This window comes from Megalobrama amblycephala, linkage group LG7, assembly GCF_018812025.1.
Source record: "Megalobrama amblycephala isolate DHTTF-2021 linkage group LG7, ASM1881202v1, whole genome shotgun sequence".
NCBI classification, from domain to species: Eukaryota; Metazoa; Chordata; class Actinopteri; order Cypriniformes; family Xenocyprididae; genus Megalobrama; species Megalobrama amblycephala.
This window is the reverse complement of record NC_063050.1, coordinates 51,576,773-51,601,283: the sequence shown is the minus strand read 5'-3', so window position 1 is coordinate 51,601,283 and position 24,511 is coordinate 51,576,773.

Below are 24,511 nucleotides of genomic sequence, written 5' to 3'. Positions count from 1 at the left end.
GACTGAGTGGATCTCCAAGCTGGTGTGAGTGAGTCCAATTTCAAATGTCCAATTTCAAAACGGTTTTCACAAGATGAATTTTAAGCATTTAAGCTTTTGAATGATACCTAATATGATGATTATAAAATATGTGACAGGGAAGAAAGTGCAAAGCAGCTTCCTATTAGCATTTTAATGCATGTCCCTGTTTAATATATACAACGACAACTGTGTCCCCACATTTTGATTTTCCCTTTGCCTTGAAAAAATGAATCGAACAAGCACATCTGCTTTAAATAGCATCATTGCTTCAGGCAGGTTCCAACTGCAGCTATGTTGTCAAACCTAACAACCATGAATCTAAATGAATTTGCTTCTGTGGTGCTTTTTAATGCAGTTTTGACACTCACAACTATCAGTATTTTGAGCCTTTTGCAGCTTTACGAGTCAAAATATTACTCTTCAGATAAAAATAAGTTTTTGTATGACCTTACAGCCATTTTAAACGCCTCAACGTTGGCAGCTATTGAATAGGTGTATAAAAAATTGAAGAGTAGAGGACTGCATTTAAAAACTTTCAATGCAAGAAGCAAAACACTCAATCAAAAAAATGATTGTGAAATATATTTCATGTGACTGTAAGTTGGATTTTTTTTTAGTGTCCCCATGTATTTTATTTCACAACTCTCAAGTCATTTTTAGTGACTTTCACATATTGGGTTTTTCATGTTCATTGGCCGACCGCCATGTTTCATCAGAACTGCAAAGCGTTAATGCGTTTCCACACAGCTCGCAGTCTTCCGGGAGAAAAAAAAGTATTGTACTGTATATATTCAAATGTAATCCATTCAGAATATGTTGGATGCTTTGAATTCTAGACCGTGTAAAATGTAATTCCTTTTTTTGTTTGTTTGTTTGTTTGTCCATTTTGTTGGCTGCTAACAGTGCATCCTACATAGTGTGCTTTAGCCTACTCATTATTTCATGCTAATTTGTTCACCCTACATTGCTTCCTGACAAAACAGTGACAATAACATTTGTCCTAATTCCTGACAGTATTTGAAAGTATCAGGCAAAATTAATCTAAGTGAAAGATGATTGCTGTGAAGATGAAGTGTATTTGTTATGTAGAAACTGCAGCCAACCTCTAACAACTTGGAACACCACACGTTCATGTGCACCAGCAAAAAACTGGGAAACAATTGCGATTGCATATTTATGAGAGTAGAACATTCCAATGCAAGTAAAGGTTACTTGGTAATTAGTCTCATGTGAATTGGACAATATGTAAAATTTAGACAAATAAATACACACAATCTTCACCTTGGCAGATCTTACTAACTTTCAGTGATATTAGGATGCTGACTCTGATAATGAGGGACTTTACTAAAGACCAGACTTCAGCACTGTTTTAATGAGCTTTGTGTGTAGATTATTCTACCTTTAGAGTGAGGCTAGTAGAGATGAGTAAATGCAATTAAACATACATACTGAGAGGTGGCTTTATGTGTGCAGACTTTATATGGTATATGGTATCGTGTATCTATTCTGTGGAAAATGGGTGTCAGTAGCATTTCAGATATTTGAGTATTGATATGTATAGAAAAAATGATATTTTTGACAACACTACATTGCACTTTGTTAAAACATTTATATAATATGTATAAATTTCAACCTGCCAACATGACTAGTAGTGACACCACTGCTATATAGTAACTGCTATATATATATATATATATATATATATATATATATATATATATATATAAAAAAAACCCAGTTTTTGAACGGTAGTGTAAATAATTTGAAATGTTAAAAAATGTATATGTAGTAATTAGTTAGAATTAGATAGAAAAAAAAAAAAAAAAAAAAAAAAAAAGTGTTGTTCATTGTTAGTTCACAATAGCTAAAGCATTAACTTAACTTTTTTATTACAAACCCGATTCCAAAAAAGTTGGTACAAATTGTGAATAAAAAAAGCAATGATGTGGAAGTTTCAAATTTCAATATTTTATTCAGAATACAACATAGATGACATATCAAATGTTTAAACTGAGAAAATGTATCATTTTAAGGGAAAAAAAAGTGATTTTAAATGTCATGGCATCAACACATCTCAAAAATTTGGGACAAGGCCATGTTTACCACTGTGTGGCATCCCCTCTTCTTTTTATAACAGTCTGCAAACGTCTGGGGACTGAGGAGACAAGTTGCTCAAGTTTAGGAATAGGAATGTTGTCCCATTCTTGTCTAATACAGGCTTCTAGTTGCTCAACTGTCTTAGGTCTTCTTTGTCGCATCTTCCTCTTTATGATGCGCCAAATGTTTTCTATGGGTGAAAGATCTGGACTGCAGGCTGGCCATTTCAGTACCCGGATCCTCCTTCTACGCAGCCATGATGTTGTAATTGATGCAGTATGTGGTCTGGCATTGTCATGTTGGAAAATGCAAGGTCTTCCCTGAATGAGACGACGTCTGGATGGGAGCATATGTTGTTCTAGAACTTGGATATACCTTTCAGCATTGATGGTGCCTTTCCAGATGTGTAAGCTGTCCATGCCACACGCACTCATGCAACCCCATACCATCAGAGATGCAGGCTTCTGAACTGAGCGCTGATAACAACTTGGGTTGTCATTGTCTTCTTTAGTCCGAATGACATGGCGTCCCAGTTTTCCAAAAAGAACTTCAAATTTTGATTCGTCTGACCACAGAACAGTTTTCCACTTTGCCACAGTCTATTTTAAATGAGCGTTGGCCCAGAGAAAACGTCTGCGCTTCTGGATCATGTTTAGATATGGCTTCTTTTTTGACCTATAGAGTTTTAGCCGGCAACGGCGAATGGCACGGTGGATTGTGTTCACCGACAATGTTTTCTGGAAGTATTCCTGAGCCCATGTTGTGATTTCCATTACAGTAGCATTCCTGTATGTGATGCAGTGCCGTCTAAGGGCCCAAAGATCATGGGCATCCAGTATGGTTTTCCGGCCTTGACCCTTATGCACAGAGATTGTTCCAGATCCTCTGAATCTTTGGGTGATATTATGCACTGTAGATGATGATAACTCTGACCATCTTGACTTCTGAGAGACACTGCCACTCTGAGAGGCTCTTTTTATACCCAATCATGTTGCCAATTGACCTAATAAGTTGCAAATTGGTCCTCCAGCTGTTCCTTATATGTACATTTAACTTTTCCGGCCTCTTATTGCTACCTGTCCCAACTTTTTTGTAATGTGTAGCTCTCATGAAATCCAAAATGAGCCAATATTTGGCATGACATTTCAAAATGTCTCACTTTCAACATTTGATATGTTATCTATATTCTATTGTGAATAAAATATAAGTTTATGAGATTTGTAAATTATTGCATTCCTTTTTTCTTCACAATTTGTACAGTGTCCCAAATTTTTTCGAATCAGGTTTGTAAGTTCTTAATGTTAAACTTTAACCCACTGACATTGGAATTGACCTCATCTTAAAGTGCCTCAATTATGGCATTAGAAAGGTTCCTATTTTTTGTTTCCGAAGTCCCCAAGAACAGGTTTAAAAGCATGCAAGGTCAAAAAACACTTTAATTGTCTTATAATCTGTATTTATTTTTACCTTATTTGCTCAACGACTCCCAAACGATTCGCTCAATGATTCATTTTGCTGAACCCCTCGTTTGCGTGACGCTAATCTGCGGTGATTGGTCAGATGACTTCTGCTGATTAACACAGAGTACAGTATAGTGCTTGCATCACTTACATTATATTATAATAATGATGTCGCTCTGCTCTGTTCTAAAAATAAAGACTCAGAGAGGAATTAAGTTGTTTTGTGTTTATGTTAGCGAACCTAGCCCACAGCTCGGTGGTAAACACACAAATAGTCATGCATTAGCACATACCAGTTGTACACCAACATATTGCTCTATTCTTTATCATAACTCCAAGTAATAACAACGAAAAACTTTTGAAACATGTCTAGATAATTGCGAGCGAACACATATTTCTGTTCGCTGGTTATCCGGAGACCTACAAGCTGCGCGGAGTACACAACACGCACAGGCTAAATACGTATTGTACATGATACAGAGAATGAGGTGACTCTGGCTCGGAAATTGGACGCGGAGACGTCACTGACATGTTCGGACTGAACCGTATAAAGGGTTTCAGTCCAGTAAAGTAATTCTACTTAGGCCATTGAACTGAAACTCAGAACCGTGTGTTAGACACTTGATTTTAGTCCTTGCTAATCGCATATTTTTATTTATTTTTTTACTTAGAGGACATATAGACTTATGCTGTTTCAGTTGGATTGCACATCAGAACAGGTGAGTCTTTTTGTTTGGAGGCAGTTTTATATCTTGGTTCCTTAAAAACTTAACTAATTTAAATTATTTTCTCTGAGAATTATGATTACGTTCTTTCCTACAGAACAGTCAGTCTGTCAAACGTGGCAACAATTAATCGTACTAACAGTTTGTGATTCGGAGGAGGAAGAAGCTGGTCCAAATAAACTGGGTACTGACCCATCCTTCAATAACAACCGGTCTGCAAATCCCTCGTTGAACGCATTTAGGTCGAAGAAGCAGTGGTCAGTAAAATGACGGGAACACACAGCACAAGGTTCGGGTTTGTGATGTCACGACGAAAAGGCTTAAGATTTGTTTTACAAACGACTCGTTTAATTGATTCAGAGTCGACTCTTACTTTTGAGAGACAATAACTTAATATATGGTGCACTTTCAGATTTAAAACTTTGCAAGATGTTTTCATTCACTTAGAGCTATGTTACACACTACATGAAAGGTAATTTTCAAAAGTCCATAATAGGGGCACTTTAACCAACCCAACTCTGCCATTTAAAGACATTTAAAGAGTGAGTTTTCAGTGCAGCCTTATCATTAAGCAAACCAGGCCTTTGATCGCTGCTCTGGGATCAGGTTGTTAAGAATCAAAGCGGTCCTGCAAAAACCTTCTTTATCTGTTCTAGACTGGATGTGGTGGGATGACAGACCTAGATACATCCACAGGCCTCCGGCCGCACTGATCTTCAGTACATCACAGAAAGCGACTTGCTGTCTGCCGCCGAGACTAATGCAGACGGTCGTTAGGTTCAAGTCTGTGACACCAGTGACTCCTCTGGCCTTCTGCTGCTGTTCTCGTTATACCGACGAGGAGCATGATGCCATTATGTCAGTCTGTGTCAGCAGTGCTAAATAAGGGTCTCGGGGGCCTGGATCAGTCTGGAGACTCAATATCTGCTTGTGTGGAGAGGGTAAGAGATGCGAAACAGTTCAACACAAGGCTTGAAGATGTAGGGAGGCCGGGGAAGTTGTCAAAAAGGCTGTATTTCAATAATGCAGTAGGTCTAATGCACAAATGCTTTTCTCAGTGGTTTTGTGTGTTGGTTTCAATCAAATGTCACATTGTTATTGGGGCTTTTAAGTTGTCACATAAATTGTATATATTAATTAGAAATTTCTGAGCAAAACATTGATTTATTTATTTTTTTATTTTGTAATTTTGGGGTTTGCAAATACACTATTATTGTTTCATAATAAGTAGTTGTTCATAAACTAAGTGCAATGTATGCTGTTAAAAATATGGATTTTTTTGATACATATCAATACTGAAATATCTGAAACGCTTTTGTGTGTGTGTGTGTGTGTGTGTGTGTGTGTGCGCGCATTTTTATGGTTTATGATGACACAAATTTGTATTATGACATAAACATGAAATATGAGGACATTTCATGAGTCCTCATATTTAAAATAGCTTTAAAAACATACTAAACAATGTTTTATTAAAATTGTAAAAATGCAGAATGTTTTCTGTGATGGGTAGGTTTAGCGGTAGGGGTGCTGTAGTAACCACTGTAGTCACATGAACTGTGTTAAATATGTCTTTAGTACCTTTCTGGGCATTTGAAGGTGTTAATTATCTTGCTGTCAATGCAGGCCTCACTGAGCCATCAAATTTTATTAAAAAATTAATTTGTGTTCCGAAGATGAACGAAGGTCTTACGTGTGTGGAACGACATGAGGGTGAGTAAGTGATGACATAATTTTAATTTTGGGTGAACTATCCCTTTAAATGCATGAAAGTTTCACCAATCATTATTATATATCCGGGTCTGTAGCGACCCGTATTCATATCTAACACGGATGAATCTCTAAATGCCGCAATAGTATACAACTCTCTTGATTTTTTTAATAACAATACAAAAGAATACAATAAAGCATATTTTGGTACTTTAACCTTGAACTTGGAATAGTTCAATTTGAGCAGATGCCCATTGTCACTGCCATCACCAGAGCTAATTTCCCCAGTACTTTCAGCATCTGGCTCATATTTGCCATCTCAACCATATTTTCATTTTCAATATCATGTGTTGATAGTAGACTATGAATGATCTCTTTGATCTGAGAATAATTCTTCATAATATGAGCCCTTTAATTCAAGAGTGCCTTTTCTCTTTGTGTTACTCTCACGCTGAGAGATAACACATTATACCCAACCACTGAGTGTGATCTGATGAATATTTTACCGGCTCGTTTGATGAGGTATGATCGCTTCCAATATCTGGTCAATTATTGTGCTATGAGCCAATCATATTGTTGATCCTTTTTTAAACTATTCAGATGTGCTCAATTATGATCTGGCTAATGTGATGTGACGTGTGAATGTGTCCGGAGTCAAATACGCCGTATAGTAGCAGGAAACAGAGTCAAGTTTTTAAAGGGAGATAAATGGATGTTGTTATGTCTGACAATCAAGCCCGTGGTCCCCCTGGTGCTGTGTCAACATTGATTTAACGCAAGGCGAAATGTCCTGATTATGTAAAACCAATGTGAAAAGCTGGCGCTATTTATAGACACAGTGCACATCATCACACATCATCGCAGGCAGAGACTAGACAAGGAAAGGGGTTGCGTCAAATAAGCCAGTGGGAGGGGGGGTTGGCCAGGCCTGAATCCCCGTATCCATCGCCATGGTGATAAACACCGCATTCCAGACAACCAAGGTGCCCAGCGCAGCTGCATATTTGCATAATCAAATGATAGCCTGATGAGAGGAAATTGCAAGACAAACAATAATGCAATCGAGGATGGTAAAGTAATCAGCAGGCGGATGAGCTTGACCTTTGGCATTTTGTTTTATCCCCCTTTCTCACAGAATTATGTGCTCATCTTACATGAATTGAATGTTTAATATGCATTAAAGTTTGTATTTCTAGGTGTTGTTGATGAATGACTCCTAAGAGAATGGAGGAAATTATATACATTTGCATGAGAAACGCACTGGGTGAATCTCATGAAATCATGTTCAGGTCATATTTCACTAAATCTATGTTTTATATTTGTGGTGTTCTGAAATGACGAGACAGTGTCTTGACAATCACTCAATCAATTCTTCAATCCATCCATCCATATATATATATATATATATATATATATATATATATATATATATATATATATATCTCTAAAATGATATCCATAGTTATCCATAGTTCGATTCGAGAATGCGCGCAAAAACTAGAGGCCGGATTTATCGCACGAACCAATCATAATTAATCATATCCAATCATAGTGCAATGGAAGCATTGCCTCTCATGTGACTTACCCCCATTCATTCTCAATTTACCCCATTGTCAACTTTACCTTCAGGTGTTGCAGTTGGAAAGTGTTACATTTGAAAAACGAATGATTTATACACTTTTTAATGTCATATTTTGTAATATTTGTTCTTTCTTTCATTTTTGTAATATATATATATATATATATATATATATATATATATATATATATATATATATATATATATATGTATATGTAACGGTTCACAAAATTCACGGTTCGGTTCGATACGATACACTGGTGTCACGGTTCGGTTCGGTACGTTTTATCACAACTATGCAGTGTTTTCAGCCACATAACGTTCTTTAACGTTCATTCTTTTAAGATTTCAGACATTTATATACGCATAAGCACCATTAAAACAATATATTTAGAGTTTATAAAATGCACACTGATGTCAGACATCAGTGGAAGGAGCAATAACAATCCATTCATATACAATTTGCCGATATTTATTCATATCAGACACACATAATGGGCCTAAGTAACTATAAAGTTTACTCTATTATTCTTCCAGTTCACCAGCCACTTACTTGCATATATTTCGGGAGAAAATGATGAATTCACCTGCTGTAAATCCGAATGACAGGACTCTGTGAACTGCAGCGCAAACTAAGATGGCGGCGCCTATCTCGCGTTATAGATCAAGATAAAGATCATTTATAAAGGCTTTTAAACAACAAAACACACACACTTACACATATTTGAGGATCGGAATATCAGATAGTTGATAACATGGTAAGCAAGTTTGTGAATATTTTAAATAAACAAGGAAAAACAAAATAATAGCGATCCATCTGTCATACAGTGTTATTGTTGCTGCGCTCAGCGCTAGTGACACGCAAGACGCGTCCCTATGGAAACATTAAAGGCAAACGTTCTAAAATAATGGTTGCATTAAAAACAAAACAAAAAAACTCACTCTTGGGGGAGATTAGAATATTTTAAACTCACGCTCGAAAGAGATAAAACAAAAACAGTTCCTTATAAAAAAATGAAAATGTTATATAGCTTACAGGGAATCCAAAGTGCACCCAAACACCAGACCTGTTGGTTTTTTTCCTCGGGGGTGTCAGGGGCGTTGCCTGTTACGTCGTTTGGGTTATTGGGCTACCTTGTTGAACGCATAACATTATATTTCACAAACTTTTTTATTTTCCAAACGTAATTAATTAGTCCAACGAACCGTTCGGTACATAATGCGCACTGCGTACCGAACCGAAAGCCTCGTACCGAACGGTTCGATACGAATACGCGTATCGTTACACCCCTTATATATATATATATATATATATATATATATATATATATATATATATATATATATATATATATATATAAGAGAGAGAGAGAGTTTCATCCAACTTCATTATTTTGCATGTTTCTTCTCTATATTTTAGATACAAAAAAGCAGCAATTTGATTCTCAGTAATAATAATCCTCTCGTACATTACCCATGCATGTGATTATTGGCCCTGACACCGCAGTGTCCTTTTAACTAGATGCAGGTTAAGTTCCCAAAGACTGACTGATGTGACCCAGCAGGAACATCCGGAGGGTTTTCTTCAAGGTTAAGTAGCTCTGCTCCTTCATAGCCTCCAATTAAAAAAATCTTTCACTAGGTTAATGGGCAAAACCTACATCGAACAAGATAATTACATTACGGCATGGTTATTAAAAGATAATTACACATATTACACTATAATTACCATTAAAGTCACTCAAGAGAATGAATAATTTTAGGATTTAAGTGTGCAAAATTGAACATGCATGTTTTGTACAATGAAAAATGTTTTGATATTGTAGTCGTATTTACATTTAAATACATTTAATTGTATTTAGATTTCGATTATTTGGATTATTTTATGGATACCTTTACGTATTGAATGAAATATAAATAGCCTGCAGAGTGATATTCTGTATGTATTGAAATATATAATATGGAAATAGCCTAATGTTCTTTTTTCCTGCTCTTTTCCCATCCATTTTTCGGTTTTATGAGGTCACAGGCAAGTATCATTGACGATTAAGATAAAGACGGAGCACTAAATTTTCCTTTCCTATTTTATCTGATGGTTATAACTGTGTACATTGCGGATGACTTGGCTGCAATGCCTACTAAGAGGTTTTGAAGGTCAGCAGTGTTCTCAGATGTAGATGAAGCACTCATCATTTTTATTGACAGATTCAAAATGACTTTTTTTTTTTTCATTCGGTCTATTGCCTTTCAAAATAAGTTCTGCCAAATTTTCATCAACACTTCTGGAAAGTTAAACCACTGGAGGCTACACACAAGTTGCAATTTCACTTAACTTAATGGGGCTTTTAAAATCATACTGGTGGTTATGATCTAATAAACAACTTTAAAACCTTGATTAAATTTCCTCTACATCCCATTTACATTTCATTACAAAATCAGCCAATGATTTAGGACTGCAATTTTGAGGTAATATATGGGAAAATTTATATTCACACGGGGGCAAAAAAGCTGAGTCATTGAAATTGCAGTCTAGAGTGTTTGGATTGTCCGCTGTGCTTGGAATTGCATTTAAAATGTCGCAATATGCTGTGCAGCTGCACAATTCAGAGCAGACTGTGCATATATCCGTACAAGACCAGGTGGATGGGGAAACTCAATTCAGAAGTCAGTAGTACACTTGAACTGAGTTTACCAAACAGTTTTTATTGCATCCGATCAGACCTAACAAAAATGCAAACCAAGTGACATTGAATGATATAAATATAATATTATAATATTATATAATAATAATAAATATTTTTTTTGTGAAACAATTTACTTTTGCTATATTAAATGGATTAGAATTAAAATTTAGACATTTTTTTTAATCTAATGCAATGACATTCAGACATTTTAAGCTCTCTTTACAGAACTGTACAGAATTTTATATTTGCTAGTTTGTAGAATACATTGAATTTATTATGAAACAAAAGTATTAAATTTCACCACTACACCAACTTTCATTTTTCAGACAAGCTCTATTTTAAAGGTTGATTTGAACTATTGAATGTTGAAAAGTTGATATTACAAAAAATATTAATGTAAAAGTAAACATTTTGGCTATTCAGTTAGATATACTAAAAATTTAAACAGCAGAACCAAGTTTGGGCCCAACCAACTTTGTTTAGTTTGAAAATTATTGATGCACTTGAATAATTTATATATTTTTTAAGGCATGGGAGTTATGATGACACATATTTATTTTTCAGAAACAATAAATGTTTTAGTTCTATGTAATTTTGTTGTAAAAGTTATGTCAAGTTACCGTCAGAGTGATTTCCTTCATTTCAGCACACATACTCAACATGCTTTGGTGTATAGTAAGTAATTCTATAAACTTTCAGTCTGTTAAACAAACTGATACACAAGTTATATGAACTAAAAAGTTCTACATCATTATTAACTTAAAATGCAAGCTGACTGGAAGCAGATTTTTGATAAAATAAGTTTCCCATTAGTTGAAGCTGGATGCCTCAAGTTTTTGAGTTCTCTTGATTGATTGATTGATTTGATTGATTGATTGATTGATTGATTGATTGATCTGATTGATTGATTGATTGATTGATTGATTGATTGATTGATTGATTGATTGATTTGATTTGATTTGATTTGATTGATTGATTGATTGTTTTTTTTGTAGTGAATTGGGACCATGGCTTAGCAGTTAGTGCATGTGCTCTGATGAGCTGACTTTGGATGCTCATGTAGGCGATACAAGGACAAGTCTGGTGAGCATCACTTCCTTCCATGTATTCAGTCAGTAGAATTTCCAACCAAAATTCAACAGTCTGTTTGCAGCTGTGTTTAACGGCACATGTAAAGTGATTTCACTTGGGGTCACACAGTCACTCAGTGTTGTGACAGCTGTTCTCTGCCTTTTTACTGGCATCTGTTTTCTCAGCCAAATGCACTGGACGGACTGGGCTTGTGAATGTTTCCAATCTCTGAATTGCTACTTGACATCTTGTGCGCTTTGGCTCAGAAGGGCATAGATTAAGGAGGTCACTATTGATGCACTAATGACAGGGTTGCATTTGATTTGCCTTACAAGTCCTGGCTCTAGATATGGTCTGTGGTAGAGGGCCTATGAAGAAATGAAGTATGGTTTTGTTCATTCTTCCTCTGATTGGCGAGCTTTTTTACAGGGTAGAAATTGAATTACAGGACTACTACAATCAGTGCACAGAAATGTTGGATTTTGTGACCAGGAAGCTACTTTGAATGTTTCCTTCAAAGCTGAAGTCATTTCTTGATACCACTAATGTTGCTAAATACACTGCTTATCAAAGTTTAATATTATTTATATATATATATATATATATATATATATATATATATATATATATATATATATATATATATATATATATATATATGGCACAAGTGTGTAAATAAATAAGAACAACAACGGAGTGTCTTTAAAAAGGCTCTTTGTCCAGAACTACTTCCTTCTGCCATGGATTCAAATCTTGAATTGACAGTTTAACAGTTGTGACCAAGCCTCTGTTACTAATTCTAAAATGTTACTTTAGAACTAGTAAGGAAGGAATGTTGAGTCACTTCATTGAAGCTTATTGTGTTATGAAGAGTATAATAGTATTATGAGAGAGAGATTGACTAAACAAGTGTATTACCTCCATCTGATATAGCATTCATACTTCAGGTCGATGTCCATAATATATCCATTATAAAAAAAAAAAAAAAAAATCTGCTTAAATGTCCGCTGAGGAAAGCCCACAGTGCTAAAACAACTTACTTGTTCTGACTCACTCATGAAGAGAGTCTTTGCCGCCATCTAACCGCATAATAAAGTAACTTTCAGTTATTGATGGACCCTTTCTCAGTACCAAATATGGTACCAAATATTGTTGAACAAAAGTAGCACTCTAATACAGGATTGAAGTTAAATATAGCCTAAATATAGTCATGAAATTAAATTTTTCCCTTAACCCAAATCATTTTGCTCTGAAACACGTAACAGATTAATACCCCAAATTAATTATATTTTTAAACACTATCAACAAGAGCCAGTGGCAAATACCCGAAGGACTGATCGAGATGAAGCTGTTCTCGGTGGGTACACGAGCACTGAACGGTCGCTGACAGCCTGGAGCTCGCATCTGCGAAAGCGTCAAAACAAATAGTAAAATAGCTGCTATGATTAAATATGAGTCACATATTTCAGGTCTACATTCTCACCTAAAAAACTCTTAAAACTACAGTTCGAGTGTAGTATTTGTAAAAAAAAAAAAAAAAAAAATACTATTTGTTCGGGCTGCCATGACAGATGCTTCAAGCGGAGTGATACAAACGGTAAAAAGGTAGGAGTGCCGTTATCGCTAGAATATCGCAAGGCTGTCAGCCAATCAGATTCGAGAACTGTTGTGTAGTCCTGTCCCAAACTCATGCAATTAGTTGAGTCAATGTTGCTGAATCAGGCTGGTCAAACAAACGGAGACATTTTTAGAATTCTACTTACCAATGGCTTACATGTCTCTGCATTTTAATCTGGGACAAAATATATTATTTTAGCTTCCAAAAATGGACACATATCATCTTTAATTGAATGGTTGTTATTTGAAATGATAATTGAGACATTGATTATCAAAGTTTTTCTAAAAGAAATTTCTCATCACAAAATTGCAAAATCATTACGGTGTTAGTGAAGTGGGAAATTGCTTAAAGAGTATCTTTCATAATTTGCCACCTTCTGCATGGCACAACCTCTGTTATACTGTCTGTAATAAACTAATTTCACAAAGATTGCTCTCTATAGACAGATGTATTCCCTAACACACCAATTAAGGGGTAGTGACGCATTGTATTTGGATTCAAAAATAGACTCTTACAAAGAAAACATTCCAAAGGCGTGCACAGACAAATGAACAGTTTTCAAAATACTTGATTGTGTTTAAAGCTGTTCTGTATTCCACATAAACATTTCCTTCATTAAAATCAAATGGGACTTTGTTTAGGCCTGCAGAACAAATCAATAGTGTTGTTGCAGCACCTGTCATTCCCCCGAGTTGGCTTTACCGCAGTTAAATAAGTAAAGATAACCGCCTCGCCCAGATTCAGGTAGGGCGGCACACTGGAGCTGGAGCTGCTTAATCACATCTTTCTCAGGTAATCATTGATTGCTCTTATCTTAAAGGGAAAATTCCCAACCTCCTTTTGAGCCCTTAATGAACACTGGTAGCGATATTAAATGAGCTCGGCCACTAAGCTCAGAGGCACTGGCTTAATCTCAGGGCTGTGGGCTAAACGCAGCTACTATCAGCTGCCAGGGAGTTTAGCCCATACATGTCAATTTAGTGTGCTAGCACCATGGAGGCGAATCAATACTAATATGGCTGTATCTAGAATTATTATTCTAGGTGCATTAAGTTCTTCTCAGAAATGGTTTTGCTTTCATGTGAAACACGTATAGTGAAAAAAAAAAAAAAAAAAACGTTTGACTCATATTGAGTGCTCTATATTGTTATTATTTTTAATGGTGATCACAATTACAGTACTGTGCAAAAGTCTTAGGCACATCAGTATTTTCACCCCCCAAAAAAGGTTTTAAGCCAGTTATTTATATATTTTGCTGTAGTGTGTCAATAGGAAATATCCGTTCACATTTCCAAACATTAATTTTCCCATTAATTATAATAATCCAGTGAGATTTTTGAATACACAATAAGTCTGATAACAGCCGGTGCTCCACATGGAGATCAGATCTCACCATCATCAAATCCGTCTGTGATTACATGAAGAAACAGATGAAACTGAGACAAACCAAATCCAGAAGAACTGTTGCCGTGTCTCCAAGAGATTTTAAGAAACCTGCCTCCAAAGCTACCTGAAAAATGATGCCCAAGAGTACCTGGACAAGAGCTGTTTTAAATGCAAAGGGTGGTGACACAAAATATTGTTTTGATTTGGTTAATATAAGTTAATTGATAAATAAAATCTATTTATAACTGTATTTTTACATCCACACTTTACAGCATTTTTACACAAGTGCCTAAAACTGTGTGGAGCACCGGCTGTTGTCAGATTCCTTGTGTATTCAAAAATCTCACTGGATTATTACAATTAATGGCATGTTAATTAATGGAATGTTTGGAAATATGAACGGATATTTCCTATTGACACACTACAGCAAAAGATATAAATAACTGGCTTAAAACCTTTTTGGGGGGGTGAAAATACTGACGTGCCTAAGACTTTTGCACAGTACTGTACATGTAATTGTTTGCACTTTTTTGCATCTCATATATATTTACAGTTGTGGAGATTGTTGTTTAGAGCTGTGCAATGGACAAAAATAAGGGGTAACACTTTAGAATACAGTTCTGTCAATAATGAACAGTGTTGGGGAAAGTTACTTTTAAAAGTGATGCATTACAATACAGGAGAAGAAAGTTGAACACTCTTATTTCTAAATCTAATCTAAAGTAATGTTTGCCTATTAGTGTGGTTGAATTAGATCACTGAAGGTCAGAAGCAAAGACATTGGTTAGTAAAGTGAGATTAAATACATATTATACAAAGTATATTTGTGTAATTTAATATAGTTAATCATTACAAGTTTGCATTTGCATCTTCATTTTGAGGAATACTGAATCTTTTTGTGCAAGTGAGAGTAAATACATGTTCACATTTAGTCTAGAACTACAATAACCATCATGTTCACACAACGCACACAACACCTCTGAACTTTGTTTATAGAGACAGGAGAGCTGTCAGTCAATAAATGTAAAATTAAAAAAGTAACTTGATATTTTGTTGTGAATTGAAAATGTAATCCGTTGCTTTACTAGTGAAAGTAATCTGATTACATAACTCAAGTGACTTGTAATGCGTTACCCCAACATTATTAATGAATAAGTACAGAGGAACAAATGAGTAAAGCAATATTAACATTCTACTATTAACTAACAAGAAACTCTGATTAATGGATTTGTAAATAATATGGGTCAGTTGAATGAGGTACTTCACTATTAGCTAATCAGTAACTACTATGTTTTTTGTGTGTTCATGTATTCCTATTGAAACTTCCAAAACATGTGTTCCAGAGAAAAAATGACATCATATGGGTTTGGAACAGCATGCTGCTGAATGTATAATGACAGAATTATAATTGTGAGTGATCTATTCCTTAAACACTATACATTTATTGGTATACGAGTGCTGATATATCCTTGAGTTTATGGCATATGATTACACCAAGTAAATTGGCAGCTCACTATAGCTGCATGGTTAGGAGTTGCACTAGCATAGCAGATGGCAGATTACTTTCATCCCAGGTAGCTTGAGGAACTTAATTAGCATTGACTAGAGAATGAGAGAACTTCAGTGAAGTACAGAGATTAGTCAATCGGGAGATTGCTTACCTTGCAAGCAAGCGGCAATGCATAATGCAGTTCAGCTACATTGAAAAGAATTTTGCATGCATACATAATGCATATATGCAGGGTCAACTGTAAATGTAATTTTCTGTCAATGTGGGAATAAATTGTTTCTGGAAAGGTAGCACACCCTCTTTTTGGTAAATAATCAAACAGGAATGGGAAAGTAAAAATTGAATTGTATGTGAATTGAAAAATTGAATTAATAAATCTTCAGAAAACACAATATAAATGCACATTGGCTTCACGCTTCTTATCAACATTTTGCAGTGAACTTGTGGCAGGGGTTTCCAACCTTTCTTTCTTTCTTTCTTTTTAGTACTAGTAAAATAATAAATGAATAAATAAATAAATAAGAATAAAATATGGTCAATATTACATTAAAATTAGCTGATATTGGATAATTACAGTAATTATGCACTCTTATTTCTAATTGCTCTCTAATTAGCACTCTTACTACTTATTATCTTTACATTTAGATTACCTTTGGCATTATCTAATCCCTACTTAAAGTTCATTTTTAACCAGTAGCACTGTTAAATTTATTTTTTAGCAAATTTCAAAATTATTTATTTTTTTTATTTATTTTTGATTGACAGCACTGTATGGGCTTATGACCTCAAGGTAAAGAACCTGTATTTTACATTGTAAATATGTCATTATTTAAAGCTGTATTCCACTCATATTTCATATATGACTGTTATCCCATAACTGCCAATATTCAAAAAGAGCATGGGAGATTCATTTTCTCGCTTTTCTAATATCCCACTTTTTATGCTCCATATGAGGTGTGATACAGCAATATCCCCAAGTTACCTGAAATTACAGTGGTAGGCGTATAGAAATTGATGCGCTCTGATAGTAAACTGCCCACATGTCGGTCCCAGCGCATCTGCCTCCAGCTTCTAGTCATCTACAGATTTACAAACACTTAAAAACTTGCAAACTCACAAACAACATGCAATTTTTTAAGGGGTTTCCCTATAGTAAATGTGCTAGAATTTGCTTTGTATCAGCATAACTCACTCAGTATCTCCAGAAAACTAATGACAATGTTAGCAGATGCACATTTCTCTCATTTCCAGTTTTTCTTTTTCCATGCAAGGCTCTGGATGAGCTTTCCGTTACAAAAAATAAGTATACTTCGTTCATTTTATTGAGTAAAGTATATTTTACAAGTATACTGATATCAATTTACTAATAGTATACTTGTAAGTGTAAAATTTTTTAGTGTATACTTTAAGTGAAACAGTAGTACACAACTAGTTTACAACTGCACTGCAAGTGAAGTATTAGGCATACTGATAGTTTACTAGTTAAAACGTTTAGCAGATTTTTTAGTTTATGAAAGTACACTTAAACTACCAGTTTATTAGTTTTATACTGCAAGTATACGTGTAAGCATTGTTGTCAAAATTTGACAATACCAGCATTTTCCCCAAGCATTTTGAGTGCTGTTGAGCGGATTCTTAAACACCTCTGATTGGCCATTGAGTTCACACGCTCGACAGACATGTCTGTGATTGGCTACAATGATCAACACCTCAAAAACATGTTGTAAATAGACATCTTTGACGCTCTTCATTGAGCGCTTGCACAGATACACGCGGGAGCATTTGAAAGCAGGTGTCTATCAGCGGATCCCTAATATATCCACTGATAGAAGTATACTAACAGCACATTAGAGTAAACTTTTTTGTAAGGGTTGGCATAGCAACAGTTCCTACAGTTCCTGTTACAATGCAAATTGCACTACCTTGCAAAGTTTCTTGAGCTTGGCTAACCTTATCTGGCAATGCATGATCCAGCTTTTCCCTGCAGGGAGAGGAGAAGAAAGTAACTATGCCAGTTGAGTACTAGTAGCTTGTCAACAACCCTGAGACTGTCCAATTGACTTCTTAGCTGACAGTATTTCACTCTAAGTGTTTATCTTGTGTCCCTTTTGTCAATCCCAGAGACGAAAGTGTAGGCGGACTACATTACAGAGACTCTGGAAATAAAGGACAGTAGGGTTGTGAAAAGACTGTCTGTAATTAACTACAGAATTCAATCACTATATGTACAGTGAACACAGCTGCATGTGAAAATTAGGATGCCAAGCACGATAGCAGCAGATACCTTGTGATTTAAAAGGGACCTATTATGCAAAATTCACTTTTATAAGGTGTTTGAACACAGATGTGTGTCCACAGTGTGTAAACAACCAGCCTATAATGGTAAAAATCCACCATAAATCATAAACAGTCTCTCCAAATGAGCAGTTCCAGATTTCCCCCTACTCTTATGTAAGAGTATGGTGAAGCCCCGCCCCCATTACTTGTGATGATCTGCTTTATTAGCTTAGCTCCTCCCCTGAGTGAGCTGTACACAGTCTGCCATGTTTATCTCCTCACCAAAGCATTTAACAGCAGCATTCAAGTAAGAAATGTATTCTTATGAAAGCTACTAAAGTTATTCATTGATTTTCTGTTTTTCTTTTATTGTTTGGTTCATATTAACAGCATATACAGCACTGTATATTACGCTGCTGTCACTTTAATACACAGATCTAATATACACATGCCATCAAAACCAAATAGATGTTTTGTTAGTGTTTGGCAGATTATCTGAAGCATGTGCTGTAAAGGCTCCGCCCTCTTCTGGAAAGGGGGTGGGGAGCAGCAGCTAATTTGCATTTAAAGACACATGCACGAAAACATCATGTTTTTCCTTCTACTCAAAAATGGGCATTTACAACATGGTATAATAAATGATCTGTGTGGTATTTTGAACTGAAACTTCACAGACACAATCTGGGGACACATGAGACTTGTATTACATCAGAGGCATATTAGGTCCCCTTTAAGGATGATTCAGTCAATCGCAGGACATCAGAACTATGGATTTAAATATTATGAGAAGCATTAAAGGGATAGTTCACCTATAAATAAAAATTGTCATCATTTACTCATCCGAATGTCACTGCAAACGCATATGACTTTCTTTCTTCTGTGAAACACAAAAGATGATATTTGGTGATTGATTAACTGGATGCAACTGCATTCTCAATTGCTGTCTCAAAATCGCATAGCTCATCTTTTCACACGCCTTCAAAAATGCCAAAAAATGGAATAAAATTACGGAGGATATCCGACACACGGGGATCTTGCTGACTGTCCTCAAAGGTATTTTGTGCCTAGATCTATTTATGAACAAAAGATTCACTGGAGTGTTGAGTTCTGGTCGTCCGAGGATTCATTTATCACATTTCTGGAGGAAGGTCTTGCATGAATTTAATTTGCAGCTAGAAGTTCTGGATAATTGCAAGTGCATGAAAAGAAATCCAAAGGAATGAATTCATTTAATAGGATTCTTTCTGCATAAAGTGCAAATTGATTTTGAAACTGTCTGGATCCCCTTTTGAGCTTATTAAGAATTCAATTAATTATAGGCCACACCACGAATCTAAGGAATTGTTTTCTGGTAATTATAATCATTTTCCATTCCAAATGAATGTCTTTATCCCAATTACAGATACTGAGAATGACCTTCCTGTAATTCTACGTTTCTTTCTTTTCTTCTCTGCTGAAACGAGTCAGGTTTATATAGTTAATGTGTGAGGCAACACTTTAATCAAGCATGTGATAATGTGATGCTTTCTCGGTTACTTTGAGAGAAAGACTGGGACTGAATGATGAATCTAGTCTTAGCATCCTCCCTATTATCATCTGTCAGCAGAATGAGAAATACCTCCTCGTCAACATGCTCTTTAGCAACATGGTTATTAATGCTTGCTGACTTTGCAGGGCCAGATTGAAATGGCTTTCCTAATTGAACACAGCCTGTACTACAGATTCTGCATGGAACGCTGCACAAACTGATAGTTTGTAAGATTTTAGGGATTTGGCACATAAATCTCCTGAGCTCGTAGAGTTTATAAGGCAAGATTTTACCACTCTGGAGGTAAACTTCAGTGAAGAAAACTGCTCAATAAACATATAAACACAAATAAGTGATTATCGAGTACTGGAAGAAAAAAAACATATTTGATGCAACCTTTTGTATCTTCTTTTTTTTCCCCACAAAATTTGTTTAGCTGCTACACTGTAAAAAAATATTTTCATGATTTATCACAATTTGTTTTTAGATAATTAGATAATTAATGTGGTTCAGATAACATATGTTGAGTTTATGTTGATTAAACCAATCACCTTTATTGTATTAACTCAAATTTTTTAATTCAATGAACTCAAAATTTTAAGGCAACCAGGTAACTTATTCAGACGTTTTTGATAGTGTTGGTATATTTTTAATAGTGGGTGCAGGACACTATAGTTCATTTATGTAAGTGAGGATAGCAAAGTAAACTGTGTCATATTATACCCAAAAATTCGTCTTACAGTGGAATATCAGTAAAATTGATAAAATTTGGAGCCAAAAATTATTCAGACACTTTGACCTGACCATGTTTTTCTTAAATGTTATCTGACATAATTAAGATCATTTTTTTTTTTTTTCTGACACAGTTTAACTCTGAGATCTTGTCATATTTTATTACCATTTTTTTTTAACTATGTTGAATAACATCCATTAAAATTAATGAAATGTTCAAGGTGCCTTTTTTGTGATGGCTAAGCTGAATTTTCAGCGTCTTCAGTGTCACATGATCCTTCAGAAATCATTCTAATATGCTGATTTGCTGCTCAGTGTTGATCAATGTTGAAAACTGTGATACATTTTTATTTTGGGATTTTCTGACGAATAGAAACTTCAAAAGAAAAACGTTTATTTTAAATAAAAATCTTTTGTAAGATTATAAATGATCAGTTTAACGGGTCCTTGCTAAATAAAAGTAATCATTTATTTCAGGAATAAGTAGTATATTTGTGACCCCAAAAAATAATCTCAATTCCATTTTTTTTTAAGCCTTTAAGGACTTTTAATTTTTAATCTTGAAAGATTAATGTGCTTTTCAGAAGTTTTCATAAAAATCTCACAGTGTTGAAAAAATGAGAAACACAACTGTGAAACCTGTTTTGTTTATTTCCATGTCAAGTCAAGTTGATTGGTATAAAGCTTTGCACAATACAGACTGTTTGAAAGCAGCTTATAGCAAACAGAATTGAAAAATGAAAGGGCTCATGGGGACACATATAAATCCTGTCTGCGTCTTGTCCTGATCCCATTCCGCTTCTCTCCCTGACTTCTTAGTCTCTCTTGATGTCTCTGTAAAATTAAAAGTAAAAATCATGAAAGCAGGGAAATGTACAAAGTTCATCCACTTAAGAGCACTCTACACCTACGTGATAAAGCCAGTCAATTGCTTGGCAACTGCTGAAAACTGCTGTTCTCATGCTGTCAGTAGGTGATCATGGGTAATTCTCAGAAGCATAATAGTAAAGTGCTTATTTCTACTCTGCAGATGATGCTTTGTAAATATGTATTACAGGAGACGTGAGGCATACTTACCCCATCCTTTCATAGTCATTTTATATATTTCAAAACCACTTTACTTACAGTTGAAATGTAATTTGACATAACAGTCTGACTTTGCTAATCAATATCAGTATCTTGAGTGAAATAGTAACAGCCTTCTTTATTCCTTTAGAATTTAAGAGATTTTAATAAGAGAGGATTATTGTGATTTTTTTTTTCCACTTTGTTTCTGACTTTTTTCTTTTAATTGCGAGTTTACATCTTGCAGTTCTGACTTTTTTCTCAGAATTACGTGATATAAATGCAATTACGAGTCATAAAGTCAGAATTGCGAAAAATATCAGAATTGCGAGATATAAAATCACAAATGCGAAAAAAGTCAGAATTGCGAGATATAAACTCGTAATTGCAAAAGAAAAGAGTCAGTCTTTTTTCTCTCACATTTCTGATTTTTTATTCTCTCGTGATTCTGACTTTTTTTTTTTTTTTCTTGCAATTGTCAGTTTTATATCCTGCAATTCTAACTTTTATAAATCACAATTGCGAATTTATATATCACAATTCTGATAACTAAAAGTTTGGAGTTAGAAAGATTTTTTTTTTTATACTTTATTAATAATTAATACTAATCAGCATTTCAAAATTAATCTTCTTTTTAAATTTCTATTATCCAAAGAATCTTAGAAAAAAACGTATCACCTTCAATCAATCATTCAATCAATCAATCAATCAATCAATCAATCAATCAATCAATCAATCAATCAATCAATCAGATATTACAATATAAATAGAAAAAGAGTTATTTTAAATTGAAATATTTCAAAATATTCCTGTTTTATTTTTTTTTAATCAGCAACCCAAAACTTTTGAAAGATAGTGTATAAATAACTTTATAATTTTATTTTTATTATTATTATTATTTTTTATTTTATTTTTATTTTTTTTGCAATTCTAACTTTTATAAATCACAATTGCAAGTTTATATATCGCAATTCTGATAACTAAAAGTTTGGAGTTAGAACATTTTTTATTTATACTTTATTAATAATTAATACTAATCAGCATTTCAAAATTAATCTGTTCTTTTTAACTTTCTATTATCCAAAGAATCTTAGCAAAAATTGTATCTCAATCAATCAATCAATCAATCAATCAATCAATCAATCAATCAATCAATCAATCAATCAATCAATCAGATATTACAACAGAAATAGAAAAAGTGTTATTTTAAATTGAAATATTTGAAAATATTCCTGTTTTATTTTTTTTTAATCAGCAACCCAAAACTTTTGAAAGATAGTGTATAAATAACTATATATATATATATATATATATATATATATATATATATATATATATATATATAATTTTTTTTTTTTTTTTTTTTTTTTTGCATACAAATAAAGAAAAATAGAAACAAAGTGGCTATGAATATGTGGATATCTGATAGCAATGCCAAAACAAGATTCAATAGAGCAGGCCCTCTCGTCTTGGTTGCTCTCTGCTCCTTCAAGTGAAGTAGTCCTGAGAGAAAGCAAGCAAGCGAAGGGAAAATAATGAATGGCAGAGCAATCTCCGCTGTGCAATGTCCCAGGAATAGAAGCACAACCAGTTATCCATACAAATTAAAAGCAACTCACTTATTCATTCCTTTATGTTTAATCTGCTTACTTAAAACAAACATGCAGCTCAGCAGAATGAAAGATTAGTCACTGCCAGACCATTATCCCCAGAGCCGCGCTTGTATTAGGTAAACCGCAGAAGAATGGGCTCTGTATCGAGAGCCATTGTTGTTTGACAGAACATGACTCAAGGGCTCCACCTTCAATCTCATACTAACAAAAACATTTTAGATAAAATATATAGATGTTCTGTCTGAAAAGGACGGGCATGCTTAACATGGGACCTAATTCGTAAATGAGACAAAGTAAATATAAAGTTGGACGTAATAGATTCAAGTTAGACGAGTCAAAAGGGTCTAGTAGTCTTGGTTGTCTTTGAATGAATCTCTTTTTATTTGGTAGTGCTTACTGAGGAGATCATCGCTTTTACTATTGCTCATGCTTTGGCTGTAATTTACTGCTCTGTTTGTGGTATGGAGAAGAATTTTCTTCAAGCAGTTGTTGAGGAGAGATGTGTTATTACTTCAAGCAATTTTGCCTGGTGGAAGAAAATCATGGATTACATGAAGGACCCGAGACACATCCAGAAACCATTATATCATAGAGACTGGAGGTCTCAGAGGTGCGAGCATTTATTATTTTTTTTTTTTTCCATAACTCTGGAGACGTATGATTTATGTTTCATTTAAGTATCAGCTTTCTATGGAAGCTTGTTTCCGCCACTGAATAAAAAATAAATAAGGTAATTGCGACTTTTTATCTCAGAATTCTGACCTTTTTTCTCACAATTGCGAGTTCATATCTTGCAATTCCAACATTTCTTTTCTTAGAATTGCGTGATATAAACTCACAATCCTGACTAGAATTGCGAGTTTATTTTATATCTCACAATTGTGAGTTATAATGTCAGAATTGCGGAATATAAACTCGCAATTGCGAGAAAAAAGTCAGAATTACCCGTTTATATCTCACAAAAATTCACAATTATCTTTTAGATGTATTTATCAGTGGCAGAAAAAAAAAACTTCCATAGTTTGTCTCAGGTGTTGATAAATAAAAATAAATAAATAAATACTGCAAGTCACTTCCCCGCGACACAAGCGTCAGTGACTGTTGGGGACAGGATGTAGGTGTGTCCAGTGATGCGACAAAGTTGAGATATGTTTATGCAAATGAAGGGTGACTTTTGGGAGCAACATCCAATAGAAGTGAAGTCAGTGGCGCACACATGATCCATCCCTACATCCTTTATAGTGGAGAGTGTCACCGACAAGATGGAGGTAAAGGTATAGTTTCATGAACCGAAATAGGTCTGCACTTACTGGCATTGTGAACGCAGCTAGCAAATTTTGGCAAAAAAATGTTTTTCTCAGAAGAAACATCTGAGAAGCAAGAGACTTCAGCAAAAGTCTCCATGTGTTCTCCATTTGTGACCAGATCCAGCAAAATG